Here is a 14,684-nt window from a genome sequence, read left to right as displayed (position 1 = left end):
AAGGGTACAGGATGGCGAGAAAGAGCAGATTTTGAAGCTGGGTTTGGTAGTGAGCTCTGCCTCTGGATTGTGGCTTTCCTCAGTTTCTTTTTCCTATTAGGTTGTTGGGAAGGTTTGGGTAGTGCATGTAAAGCTGGGGGCTCAGTGTGCGGCGGGGGCGCAGGGGGGCGACTCCCTCCATCGTTGTCACCACCCTCTCCCTGTGCTGCTCCTTCTCTTCTCCAGACACAGAGACCTCAGGCATCTCACCAGCGCCCTCTTTTCCTGTTAAACGAAGTGTTTCAAGCCTGGAGCTGCCCAAGGAGTTGAGGGTCTATATTTGAGATCCTGAGAACCTGAACTTCACTAAGGAACACAGTTTCTTTGCACTGAAGGGTCCCAAGTCCTCCAGTGAAGTCCCATGACCTCCCACCCCTCCGTAAGGGGGCTTCACAAAGCCTGGGTCCTACACCACTGGCAGCACACAAGACAATTTAGGTGGTGCCAGGTGAATATTTTTATTTCTAGTTATCTCTGTATTTTTTCACGGATGTCTTTCCGTTTATGGTGACAGTGGTCTTAGACTTCCGGTAACTGATAAAGGTTCTTTCCTTAACTGTTTATTTTGAAATTACTGCTTTATAGGAAGTTGCGAAGATCATACCGAGAAGCCCCGTCTCAGCCTTCCCCAGCGGTTACAGCACAACTGCAGAACCGTATCAAAACCAGGAGAGCGACGTCGTAGTTCTATGCTATGGCGTTCCCTGTGTAGATTCATGTATATCAAGATACAGAACTATATTCCATCACCACAAAGAGCCACACCCACCATCCCTCTCCCCTGGCAACCACCAACCCATTCTTCATTTCTAAAATTTTGTCATTTGGGGAATGTTATGGAAATGCAATAACATAGTATGTGAACTTTGAAATTGGCTTTTTTCACTCAACACAATGCCCTTGAGGTCCCTCTGTGTTGCTGCTGTATGAATACAGTTGATTCCTTGTATTGCTGAGTAGTCGTCCCTCAGTATCCACAGATGCTCAAGTCCCTTACATCAAATGGGATGCACATAACCCTACACACACACCCCTCGCCATACACCTTAAATCATCTCTAGATAACCTATAATACCCAGTACACTGTAAATGCTATGTAAACAGTTGCCAGTGTGCATTGAACTCAAGTTTCACTTTTTGGAACTTTCTGGATTTTTCCGCCTGGAATACTTCCAATCTGCAGCTGGTTGAATTCATGGATGGGGAACAGGGGATACAGACAGCCAACTCAGTTTTTAAAGAAATGGCAGCTTTGTAGTTTGTTGCTCACATATGTAGGATTGCTGTATTTTCTGTGTGGCTCAGCCTTTTTATCATTGCACAATGCCCCCCCCCGTCCCCAAGTAATTCTCGCTCTAAAGTCTTATCTGACATTAATAGCTCTTCTTATCGTCTCTTAATGTTTGCATGGTATATCTTTTTCCATGCTTTTATTTTCAATCTACCTATATCATATATTTGAAGTAGGTTTTTTTTAGACAGCACAGGGATCTTTTTTTTTTCTTTTGGCAGTGCCACACGGCTTGCAGGATCTTAGTTCCCTGACCAGGGATCAAACCTGGGCCACGGCACTGAAAGCACTGAGTCCTAACCACTGGACTGACAGGCAAGTCCCTGGATCATTTTTTTTTTTTTTTTTCAAATCCACTCTGCAAATCTGTATTTTCAGACCACTTACTTTTAAGGAAATTATCCATATATTAGGCCTTTATTCTGCCTTTTGTTGTTTGTTCTCTTTTTTGTTTCTCACTTTTGTTCTTCCTGACTTCCTGTGGATTACTTTATGAATAAGGGAAATATTATTTACAATTCTAGTTTTATTTATCTAGGTGCTTTAGCGTGTTTCGCTGAAGATTTTTAGTGGTTGATCTGGACATTATTAGACACACCTAACTTAACACAGTCTCCTGCTGTCAGCATTTTCCTAGTTCAAGTGAAGTGTAGAGACCTCACGTCCCTGCTTTAAGCCTTTACCAGTCTGTGTATAATAGAATTGTGTTAAATATCTCCTCTACATACATCTACACATCAGTGTTATATTTTTGCTTCATTCATGAAACATAATTTAGAAGACTCAAGAGAATGAAAGTCTATTATATTTACTCATATTTTTGCTTTTTCTGTTGTTCTTTCTTTCTTCCTAATGTTCCAAGAATGCTTCTCTTAACATTTCCTTTACGTTTCAAGAACCTCCTTCAGTCATTCTCTTAGAGCAGGTTTGCTGGCAACCAATTTATTTTCCTTCACATGACAATGTCTTTATTTCTCCATCATTCCTGGTAAATAATTCCCCAGATATAGAATTCAGTGCTTGACATTTGATAGGTTCTTTTCTTTCAGCCCTTGAAAAACATGATGCCACTTCTTTCTGGCCTTCACGGTTTCCAGTGAGAAATCTGCTGTCCTTTGAATTGTTTCTCCCCATAACTAAGATGTCAATCTCTCTTGCTGCTTCCAAATTTTTTTCTTTGTCTTTAGTTTTCAGAAGTTTAATTACAATGTGTCTTGCCATGGGTTTCTTTGGGTTTATCCCGCTAAAGGTTTGCTCAGCTTCCTGAACCTGTAGGTTTACATCTTTTGCCAAGTGGTGGATATGTTCAGCCATTATTTTGGTTTTTGGTTTCTGGGGCAACAGCACAGCTGTGAGAATCCGGGGTGGGAGAGCTACAGCCCAGGCCATGGGGACTCTGGACATGGCTCCCTCCTCCAGCTCTGTATCCCTGGCCTCTCTGGTGTTTTCTCTTAAAGTGTATTTAACTAGAAAAAGTGAGTTGATTAAAGAAAAGTACTAAATAAAAATAACTGTGTAGTTATGCTGCGAGTATGGCACAATCCTGAGTGGCACATGAATGAAGTGGGAACACTGCTTTCTTGGCCTTTTCCTGTCCCTTCTGGGGACACCTCCACTCCTGGAATATGGAGCCAAGCCCTACACGCTGCACAGTCCTGGTTACTAGGAGTTTGCCATATTCTGAACTAAAATCTGCTCTCCTGTAACCGTCCCCTGATCCAGATTCTGTGCTTTGGAATAATATCTAATCCCTTTACCTACATGTAAGCCCTTCAAGTGTCCAAAGAGCATAAATTAAAAAACTGTGTTTGGGAGGTTGTCACCCGCTACCCCCACAGCTGTGGCCCCCATGTGGCAGACCCTCCATGTGGCAGACCCTCCGGTGTCCCTGAAAAGCCTAATCCTAACACTTCCCTGTGTCTAAGTCCACCTAAAACATCCTTTCCTTTCAAACCCTACCCACTCCTCAAGGCCCATGGAAAATGCCATCTTATTTATGAAGCCTTTTCTGGTTCTTCTAACCAAATGTGACCCAAAGCCAGTCTGGCTTTTGTTTTTCTTGGCAGTGGGGATACTTGTTTAAAAGGGAGGTCACAATTTAGGAATGATTCCCTATCTAATCTAAGTCACCACAGGTGGCGGTGTAGTCTAGAGCAGGGGCTGGGACTGGAGACCCCCTCCCATCCGAGGCACCCGGGCAGAGACCCCCTCCCATCCGAGGCACCCGGGCATCTACCCAACCTCTCTACACCAGTCAAGGTTCCTGTTTGCCAAAAACACTTTAGCTAGTGTAGGCAGAAAGAGAATTTGTTGGAAAGAGATTAGACAGTGTCCAGAATGAATGGGGAGACCAGAGAGTCAAACTCAGAAAACGGGTGGACGCCAGGGATGCAAGGTGGCTGAGGCTCCATCGGGCGCATGGCCGTGGGGGCAGTCTGGTTCAGACACAGCCGCTGGCACCAGGCCCTGCCGCCCCCAGGCTCTCTCAGGGGGACCCTCCGAGGACAGGCTGGGCAACCCAGCCCCCTCGGCTGGGACCCTTTCTCTCCACTACACGCTCTCACCAGCTCCCTGGAGAAGTCTGGAGACAACACCAAGCACAAACTGGCCCCAAAGAAACACAGCTCTCAAACGTAGAGAAGCAGTGGGGAAACGTCACACCTGGGCTTTCCCAGTCCTGCGGGTTGAGCCACGCAGACCCCAGGCCTCAGGACACTGCACTGTGAACAACAGCAATGGCCACAGCCCTCACCTCGGGCAAAGCCTGACCTCACAGCGTTATTTTTATACTGGGGTCAGTAATAAAAAATTACAAAAAGTGAAATACTGAATTGTGCTTTGTAACATCTTTGAATATTTGACGGGCTTCATGCAGAAGGGTGGCAGCAAGACGAGGGCCAAAGGGCAGAAGCCACAGCAGCCATTTCAGCTCCTGCGAGGCAACAATGCCCTCCAGACGGAGGGTCCCAGCGCAGGGACGGCTCGGGACGCTCCAGCTCTGGTGTTTTCCGACTGGAGGTTGAAGCAGAACTGGTCCTAAGCGCTGCTTCCCGTCATCCCTCTAAGAGCAAGGACTTCACTCACTGTTCCCGCAGAAATCCCTGGCTCACTTGCATTACTCTGAATAATTTCTTTTTTTTTCCTTTTAATCATTAACAGAGTTCCAAGTTAAAGATACTTCATAACAGATAGGTGAAAGATACTGTGATCCTTCTCCAGGAAAGGTTTCTATTCTTCAGGAGAGAAAGCTGGGTAGGGAGGGCATACCCAGCATAACCAACTCAAGTAACAAAACTTTATTCACCTAAAAACAAACTGAGCTGGACAGAGGGAGAGATGATAACCTCTCTATTTGACACCTCGAGAATCCTCCCCCTCAGCCGGGTCCCTAAGGGCAGGCGGTGGGACCGCAGTGCCGGGTGGGGAGGGGCAGTGAGGATGGGCCCGTGTCAGGTGGGTCGGTCCACGTGCCAACTGTGCTGCTGGCTGCACAAACGTCCACATGTGATAGATTCTCATATCATCAGACACACAGACAAGGGAGCCCGTGTGAGAACTGGAGAAACAGGAATGGGGCAGGTCTGCGGCGCAGTGATCAGCACTGTGCCAACATCTAGCTCCCACCTCTGATAATGCGCTAGCCCCAGGGACCTCACCACCAGGCCCGGGGGAAAGCACTTCAAGCTTTTTGTAATATCTTGTGAGTCTATAATTAGTTCCAAATAAACAGCTAAAAAATAATAATAAAAACCCTTGCGGGGCTTCCCTGGTGGCACAGTGGTTGAGAATCCGCCTGCCAATGCAGGGAACATGGGTTCGAGTCCTGGTCCGGGAAGATCCCACATGCAGTGGAGCAACTAAGCCTGTGCACCACAACTACTGAGCCTGTGCTCTAGAGCCCACGAGCCACAACTACTGAGCCCATGTGCTCCGCAACAAGAGAAGCGACCGCAACGAGAAGCTCGCACACCGCAACAAAGAGTAGCTCCTGCTCGCCGCAATTAGAGAAAGCCTGCGTGCAACGAAAACCCAACGCAGTCAAAAATAAATAAATAATAAATAAATAAATTTTAAAAATTAATTTAAAATAATTTTAAAAAACAAACTTTGAGGGCTTCCCTGGTGGCGCAGTGGTTGAGAGTCCACCTGCCGATGCAGGGGACACGGGTTCATGCCCCGGTCTGGGAAGATCCCACATGCCGTGGAGTGGCTGGGCCTGTGAGCCATGGCCGCTAAGCCCGCACGTCTGGAGCCTGTGCTCCGCAATGGGAGAGGCCACAACAGTGAGAGGCCCGCGTACCGCAAAAACAAACAAACAAACAAACTTTGAGCAAGGGAGGGGGGTCAGAGCTTCCCCAGGGCCCAGCGACACCTCAGAACCGCCCGATCATGAAGCTTCTGCTCCAGAGATGGGAACTGTTTCTGTTTTGTTCTGCTTGTTCTTGGCAGAACATCAACCACAGTGCAGTTCTACGAGGACATCCAAAAGAACAGCCAACCCCCAACCTGCCACTATTTCAAAATAATTACAGCCTTTCTGCAAACCCCCCACGGCAATCACTTCCCTTCCCACTGTGGGGAAAAGGTCCGTGTGGTTCCTTGCTGCTCGTGTACAGTGACACCCGGGAACATGTACAGTACCACGCAGGTGCCCGAGGTCACGGAGGGCCCGGGAGCAGGACCGCCCGGACAGCAGGGGAGCGCTTGTGGCGACGGCGGGGCCCCAGCGCCGCCAACACTGAGGACACGCCTGATCCTGAGCCCAGGTGTTGTGGCAGAAGGCTCACACCAAAGGCACACAGGCAGCTCAAGGTGCCAACCTGGCCCCAGCAGACGCAAAGGGTTATCCCTAAGCCGAATCACTAAGTCTGTGAACTCCAGGCTTTTTTCCTTTTTGTTTCAAATTGAAGCTGCTGTCGTTAAATTCCACATAAAGAAGTAAGAGAAACTTAAAAAGTCTTTTGCCTCCAATACAGCAATGAAGCAGCTGCAACCATAACCCAGAATAAAGCGCATCCCTGAAATCAGGTGTGTTTACTAGTTCCTCATTGGCCAGCACAGAAAAGACCCATAGCCACCGGCCTATGGGCTCTAAGTAACAGGCCCATTGGAAAGACAGGCTTCTGGAAGTCCAACCTGGGCATAAAAACGCATATTTCTGTGTTAGCTAAACTCAATGTGAGAAGTCTGGAGAACAGGGGTCCTGGGGAACATCAGGGCAGCAGATCTTAAGGGAAACACAATGCACATTTGTACACATATACAGAAAATTAAAGGAACACACTTCCCAGGTACTGTAAAGGAATGAAGTTTTCACTTAAAACAAAAGCTGTTAGGATACAACAAATGAAGAAAAGATAATAAAGGGAAAGACTCTGAGGTTAAGAGACTTGTATCTTTACCTCATTTGCATCTAATGTCCTTTTCTGTCATTTCTAACTAGCTCGTGGTCTTAAGGACAGAGATCAGAAATTGGTTTACAGGATTTCCAGACAGTCACTGACTGGGATTTTCTCCTGCCACTTCTGAGCTTCTGAAATGATGACTATGCAGCGCACTTTTTGACTTAAATGTCAAGTAAAACGAAACAAAAAAGAAATGAAGAAAAATGTGAGAGATGAGAAAGAAAATGTATCAGTATGATACATATTAGGGTAAAAGGTATGAGTCTAAGAATAACCTGCTTGAGATAAACATGCAATCCCTGTGTACAGCTTTTCAAAGGGCCACACACCTGCGGGTGTGTCTGCTCAAGGCCAAACCTGCCCTCCTGCCTGGTGGGGAAGGACAGTAAAGCCCAGTAACAATTAACATTTGGAGGGGCAGGAATACGTAGTATTTGCATAAAGGAAATAACTCCTTTTTCTCCAAGAGCTCTTTCTCTGAGAACAGTTTACTGAGACAGAGAGAACAGAAAATTCAAAAATAAAAATGTCTCTAACTTTTTTTGATGGATAAAGAAAGCATAAAGATTCTAACAGGTGAGACACTGAGAATAAATAAGCAATGATGCTGTTTAAAAAAAAAAGATTCTAACAAGGGCAGGGACTTTGCTGGTGTCTCAGTGCATAAGAATCTGCCTGCCAATGCAGGGCACGTGGGTTCGATCCCTGGTCCGGGAAAATCCCACATGCCGCAGAGCAACTAACCCCGTGCGCCACAACTACTGAGCCTGCGCTCTAGAGCCCGCGAGACACAAATACTGAGTCTGCATGCTGCAGCTACTGAAATCCACACACCTAGAGCCCATGCTCCGCAACAAGGGAAGCCACCACATTGAGAAGCCCGCGCACCGCAACAAAGAGTAGCCGCCGCTCGCCACAACTAGAGAAAGCCCGCATGTAGCAACGAAGACCCAATGCAGCTAAAAATAAATAAAAGTAAATCTTAAAAAAAAAAAAAAAAGATTCTAACAAGGGCAGAGGGAAAAGGGAAAATTGCCCCAACAAATAACTGACAATTCTACAGATATTATGAAAGTAGGGGGTTTAACCTTTTTAAACTAAAATTTGGTAACTTTTTTTTTGGGGGGGGGAGAAAAGATCACTTCAGGGGACTTTAATAAGAGATGCACCACCACCCCCAATTTTTAAATTTTCAATTTTACAGAATTCTTTTCGGACAACGAATCAAAGAGATCAGACTTTGAAAATTAAGCACTTCCACTGGAAAGGTAGTTTGCGTATTTTAAAAATTGGTTTAAACTAAGTAAAATTTTTGTTCAGTTTAAACTGGATGCCTTAAAATCTTAACTCTGGTTTTAGTTGAGAATTTTGAGAACTTGGTACTATAGTCAGCTCTGTAACAGAATACGGAAGGAGTAGCCCACTTCTATTTGCCCAGACAGAGAACACCTTCCTCCACTCACACAGGAATAGCTACTTCTCGTATTACTTGATCTCACTAGGGTGACAATTTCGCAAAATAGACATTATTTTAATCAAAGGTACCTGCAAATTAGAAAACACACAGAGAGAAAATACATTTAAACAGGCAGAGGAGAGGCTTGGAGGAAACAGCAGATGAGCTTTTTAATTTTTTATTATTATTTTTTTAATTTTTATTGGAGTGTAGTTGATTTACAACGTTGTGCAGATGAGCTTTTTAAATGGAGAAAATATGTAAGGAATACTTAGGAAAAGACTCTGATTATAGATTAACTTTACTATCTAGCTTCACCAGTTAGTAATAGAAACTGAAAGGATTTTGTCACTGGATTAAACCATGAAAAGATCAGTTTACCACTCTTGGACTGTGTACTTATATGGTCCAGGGTGACTCTGAAGGTGCAGCTGAGAGTGGAGCAGATTTCTTTCTTTCCACTGGGGAGCTCTCACCCCTAGTTCACACTCAGCGGGGTTACTTTTCTAGAGGACAGAAATTACATTGGACAAAACATACTGCATCTTGTCATGTATCCACTGGGCATGTGTTGTATCTGCAAATCGCCGTTGTCCACTTGGCCTTGCTGTGATTTGACCAGTAAGGGATCCTGGTTTTCTTTTCTTTTCTTTTTTTTTTTTTTGTCTGCACCAGGCGGCTTATGGCATCTTAGTTCCCCACCAGGGACTGAACTTGCACCCTCAGCAGTGTAAGCGCAGAGTCCTAACCTCTGTACCACCAGGGAACTCCCAGGGATCCGGATTTTCAAGTCTTCCCTCAGGATGGTCCTCCTGCCAGGAGGCCCTCTCAGTGCTCCGAGCCTTGGCTGGACTACCATCAAGCCTACATGAGCACCGCGGACCAGGAAGGCCACCTTCCACCTGAGAACTCGAACTTTTTCTTTCAAAGCACCCATAATACTCCTCCCACAGCCTCTGACCGAGAGCTATTTTAGGGCAGCAGGACTTCCCTGGTGCTAAACAAACGACAGACACTTGGTAAGTGTCAGTTAAACTAAGTGTCAGTGAAACGCGGGAGAGAGCTTTTGGGAGCCATTCCTTGACAAGAAGGTGAGATAAGGCCCATCAAGTTCTTCATTCAAGAGCTTGTCTGGATGCACAGACCTCATGACCTGTAATCACAAACCGATATTTTTTTTTTTTTTTTTCTGGTACGCGGGCCTCTCACTGTTGTGGCCTCTTCTGTTGGGAGCACAGGCTCCGGAAGCGCAGGCTCCGGAAGCGCAGGCTCCGCGGCATGTGGGATCCTCCCAGACCGGGGCACGAACCCGCGTCGCCTGCATCGGCAGGCGGACTCTCAACCACTGCGCCACCAGGGAAACCTCACAAACCGATCTTACAGTGTGAGTGCTCAAATGCTCGCCCCAAAGCCAGCTGTGACATATACAAATGGTTTAGGAATGTCTTATACATTAGGAGGCCTGTGTCCCGGCCCAGTGGCCCAAGTGTTCTGACAGCACTTCAACCAGAGGCATGTGAGAGACGCCCACAGAACCCAACTGGGCAGACTGGGTTTTCGGCTGAGCAAAGCAGAAGTCAGACAATGACGGCTACAGTGTTCAGCCGTTTACAGCCGAACAACTACTTCTTCTCTTCACCAAACAATAATCTCAAGACAGACAATAGGCCCTTAATCATCTTTCAAATGAGAACAAATTTTAAGGTCATGCATGGTTCCCGGTTAAAGGCAAGTGTTTCACAGGCAGGTCAGTGCTTAGGACCTGAACCTCAGCACACAGTTCCTCTCCACGAGATGCAAAACTTTCAGAGTAATTGAGGGCAGCTCACATACCACCTAAAAGGGAGTTACGGAGAAATGGCTACCAGAATTTCAGACAAGCAACTGTTATACAGAACAAGTTTTGTAGGTTTGTCTGTAAAATAACATGGAGTAATCTTTTTTCCTGAGTTCTAAGGAAGATTCAATTTCCTTTGATTCCCCCACAAATCAGTGTTTCTTCTTGTCCTTACATTAAGGACAGCAGAAGCTCTTAAGAAGATAAAGTATAATTCTTACTTGATCACTTTTGATCAACCCTATAAATATGCCTTAACTTCAGTTTACTTATTTACCTTTATTTTTTAAAAACCTGTTGTCACATAAATGTTTAAATATTCATGAAAGTAGAGACCACCAGCCCCATTCATCCACGACCCAGCTTCAACAATTACCAACACAGAGCCAACCTTTTCCATCTACAGACCACACTTCTCTCCCATGCCCCACCTCCAATTTCTTAAAAAATTTGCTCCAATTTTTAAAAAGTTAGAGATATGTCACTTGATCTCTCAATATCTGCTTCCTGGTTATTCATTTAGGAATCAGCATTCTTCTTTTTGGACACTACATCCAGACAACCTAAGCTCCATGAAGGATTTTACAAAGTCAGAGTGGGAACAAAACTCACTAAGTTTGTGGTTTTTCTAAAGACTGATTTCGGGTGAGGTACGTAGTAAATTTTGCAACAACCACAAACCCTGTAGATTCTGACGTATCTCTTCAGTTGAACCCCTCCTTTCAACGGCCGCTACTTTAGATCGTATTTTTATAACTTCTCACCTGGATTTCTGTAGCCCTCTCAAACCTTCCTTGATGCTGCAAGAGACATCTTTCTAATATCTCCTGATCATGTCATTCCCCTGCTTGAAACTCTTGACTGACGCTTCACAACTTTAGAACAAAGCTCAGCCACCTGAGTTTGCCTGCAGGTATTTCCACCACCTGGCTATCGCCTACCTCTAGTATCATGTCTTCCCAAACCCTATACCCAACGTCTGTTCCCCCATCACAAGGCTGACCTACCAGTAACTCCTACTGGGCCTTCAGAGCCCACTCAAACCAGTCCCCCACCCACCCACCGCCCACCACTGCTCCATACCCACTGAGCCACTGGTGAGACCTACCCCCAGATGGTGAAGAACTTCGGAGGGCATCACTCGTTTATTGCCTTTGTCTTCCCAGGACAAACCATAGTGCACGGCATAAAATAAACATACACATTCACCTGTCTGAATAAATGTCCAATTCTTGCTATGCTCTGCTTGTAAACTTTTCTAACTGATTTGAAATAGATAGCATGTATCAGACATAGGGGTCAATTTGACTACCCGACATCCACTCCTTCTCTCTGTAACAGCACCTGGGCTTTCTTTGGGTAAATCCACTTTCCCACAAGTTTAGTGTGGTTCTGGTAACTTTGGGGAGGGCTCCTTACCCAGGGCTAGCTAACTAATCAGATTCACATGATTAGGACCCAACTGAATACTAGATCTGGAACTGCAACTGGAATTACAGGAATAGGCACTCTTTTCCCACAGGAGTTGTTTTAAAATATGTTCACAAGCTCTTTGATGTGCCTCCCTTCAAAGGTGAAGTGTTTAGGCTTCCCTGGTGGCGCAGTGGTTGAGAGTCCGCCTGCCGATGCAGGGGACACAGGTTCGTGCCCCGGTCCGGGAAGATCCTACATGCCGTGGAGCGGCTGTACCCGTGAGCCATGGCCGCTGAGCCTGCGCGTCTGGAGCCTGTGCTCCGCAACGGGAGAGGCCACAACAGTGAGGCCCGCGTACCGCAAAAAAAAAAAAAAAAAAAAAAAAGGTGAAGTGTTTAGTACCTAGTGATGCCAGCAAACAGAATATGGCAGGAGCAGCAGCAAAATTCCAAAATTAGATCATAAAAACCACGGTGACTTCCACCATCCTCTCTCTCCTCTCTTATCGCTTGCTCTGAGGGAAGACAATGACATGTGGCTAGGAAATAAGGATTCCAGCCAACAGCCAGCCAGTAAGGAACTGAGGCCTTGAGTGAGTGGACTGTCTTGAAGTCAGACCCTCTGGTCCCAATCAAGACTTTAAATGACTGCGTCCCCAGCCAATATCTTGGTTGTAACCCCATAGAGTCCTTTGGGACTTCCCTGGCGGTCCAGTGGTTAAGACTCCACGCTCCCAATGCAGGGGACATGGGTTCGATCCCGGGTCGGGGAACTAAGATTTCGCATGTTGCGTGGAGTGGCAAAAAAAAAAAAAAGAATCCCATGAGAGTCCTTGAACTATAATCACCTAATTCACTCCTGAATTCCTGACCCACAGAAACTGGTAATAAATGTTTGATGTTTTAATCCATTAAAACATCATTGATGTTGATTTGTTACGGAGCAGCAGATAACTAATACAAGCAGGTAGAGCAGAGGCAGGAACCTGAGAAGAAGAAAGGCAACATAGAGAGAAACAGGTCAAAGAGAAAGTGTGTGAGAGGATGGTAGTAAGACCCCCACACTCCATCACTAAATCCTGATGATCTCATTTAAGCCCCTGGCCCCATCTATTTCTGGTCCCCTGGACTTTCTTAAGTGAAAGTAGGTGGAATGCCTCCAGAGGTTGATCTAGTTTTAATGGACGCTTGACACTTGAAGCCAAAAGCACTCCAATCCGTGCAACAAGGACTCAGAGAACTGGTAAAATGCCCAAATAAATGTCCACTTCATTGATAACAGGGTCATTTCCATTTCACTCTTTCCTGATCCGTATTCTCTCTTTAGCATGCTCCATATTTTGCTTATTTATCTTACTTATTATCTGTATCCTCCCATAGAATTGAAGCTCCTTGAGGACAGGAATTCTGTCTTGATGAGTGCTATATGCCTGGCACCCAGCAGACACTCAGTACTTGCTGAGTTCATCTAGGCTGCTGTAACTTCAGGCTCACAGGGAAAGTGCAAAGAGAGCAATGGAGCCATCTGGTTGAGGCTCAGAAGAGCATTAGCAGCCTAGGGGTAGGTGAGCACATCACACAAGCTCCTCAGCTGAAATCACGGAGTTGCAAGTATTTGCAGTTGTCTATACCCTGATAACCTATCAGTCAGCTCCCAGGCAATCAAGTCATGGGGGAGGTGAGAACTCTCACAGACTGACAGCGTTCTTCCCCGCTTTTAAACTCTGCTTTGCTTTTGCTTAGTAAGACAGGCTGTAGGGAGCAATCACCTCTATAGGTGAGTAACCGTCAGCTGAGCTTTGGATCACTGAGCCAGTCGTCAAACAGACGCCGTCCTAGAAAGAGGACATGCATATCTGACCCTGGCGAGAGGCAGCTCATAGACATACTATTTTAGTATTAGTATATTTTTAATTACTTCCAGGCAACCAGTGCAGCGATGGCTAGCTTGCCTCCTATGCAGCCAACTGGGGTGGGAAGGTTCCTAATGGGAGTTAAATCCTGTCTTTGGGGGAAAGCGGGGCTGAACTGAGCGCCACACAAACCCAGGCTGCGGCAGTCGGTCCTGCCAACCCGCTGCGCTGCCCGGCTCCCGCGTAGCTCCTCCACCCACAGCGCGGCGCGGACACGCACGGACTCCAACGCTGGGCGGTGGGCGAGAGCACGGGCGGGCTCCTGGGGCTGGGGTCTCCCGGGGCCCCGCGCCGACGCGGAGAGACACGGCCCGAGAGGGAAGAGGTGGACCCGCGCGAGGCCGCGGAGCGCACGCGCGAGAAGGAAGAGGACGCGCTACTCACCCGCCGCCGCGCCCTCCCGAGGATGCCAGAGCTGCTGCCCGCGCCGCCACCAGGCTGCTCGGCCCCGCTCCCGGCGTCACTTCCGGTCGGGCGGGGCGGAAAGCGCGCTCAGGCCCCGCCCCACGGCCGGCTCGGTTGCTGAGCAACGCGGACGGTAGTGTCTGTCCCGCAGATTGCCTTGGGGGTGCTGCCGGTCCGCTCCGGTTCCGCGGTTGTTAGAGCGTTCGAGCATCTTTCGTTGGTTTTACTTGCGTTGGCCTGACGTTTCCTCTTCCGGAAGTGCCTGTTCTGGTCGTTGGTCCAGGTTTCTGCTGAAAGGCTTGTCTTTTCGTGTTGTTTCCTGGCACCCTGTATTGGATATTAAGTTTTTGTCGGTGGCGTGTGTTGTAAATATCCCGGTTTGCGTCTCGTCTTTTCACTTTAATATTAAAAAAGTGCCAATATTTTATGGTTAGTACTTTCTGTGTGTCTTGTTTAAGGAATCCTTTCCTACCCCCTCACTCTCCCACGTATTTTCCTAATGTTTTTTTAAAGTTTTGATTTTAACCTTTAAGTCCTTAATTCAGCTTGGAGTAGCTTTCGTATGGGGTAAGAAGGTAACTTCATTTTTTTTTTTTCCATTTGGATAACCAGGAGTGCTAATGCCATTTATTGAGTTAGTCCCTCTTTACCCCAAGGATCTGGCATATTTTTTAAAAAACAATGTATATGCATGAGTTTCTGTTGGGTTTTTAAAATTCAGCTCTATTATATTTTTATTTAATTTTTATTTATTTATTTAAATTTATTTAATCTATTTATTTTGGCTGCTTTTGTTCTTTGTTGTGGTGCACGGGCTTCTCATTGCGGCGGCCTCTCCCGTTGTGGAGCATGGGCTGTAGGCGCGGACCTCAGTAGTTGTGGCTCGCGGGGTTGGTTGCTCCGCGGCATGTGGGATCCTCCCGGAC

General features: G+C 46.5%; 1 protein-coding gene across 6 annotated transcripts in view; it reads right to left on the bottom strand.

Moving 5' to 3' along the window:
- Positions 1-13,804, bottom strand: part of FAM234A (family with sequence similarity 234 member A) — a 31,349-nt gene extending 17,545 nt beyond the window's left edge. The window contains exon 1 of one of the 6 annotated variants that reach the window (XM_060124440.1): positions 13,738-13,804. The gene's annotated coding sequence lies outside the window, so the exon portion shown is untranslated. Of the gene's footprint in view, positions 1-643; positions 698-11,136; positions 11,158-13,485; positions 13,563-13,737 lie in introns of those variants that run through there. The other 5 variants (XM_060124443.1, XM_060124441.1, XM_060124437.1 and 2 more) reach the window with 5 other exon arrangements.
- Positions 13,805-14,684: the final 880 nt, after the last annotated feature.

Source organism: Lagenorhynchus albirostris, chromosome 15 (assembly GCF_949774975.1).
Source record: "Lagenorhynchus albirostris chromosome 15, mLagAlb1.1, whole genome shotgun sequence".
In the NCBI taxonomy this organism is placed as follows: domain Eukaryota; kingdom Metazoa; phylum Chordata; class Mammalia; order Artiodactyla; family Delphinidae; genus Lagenorhynchus; species Lagenorhynchus albirostris.
The sequence above is the reverse complement of the archived record's forward strand: the minus strand, read 5'-3'. Positions and strand labels throughout refer to the sequence as shown.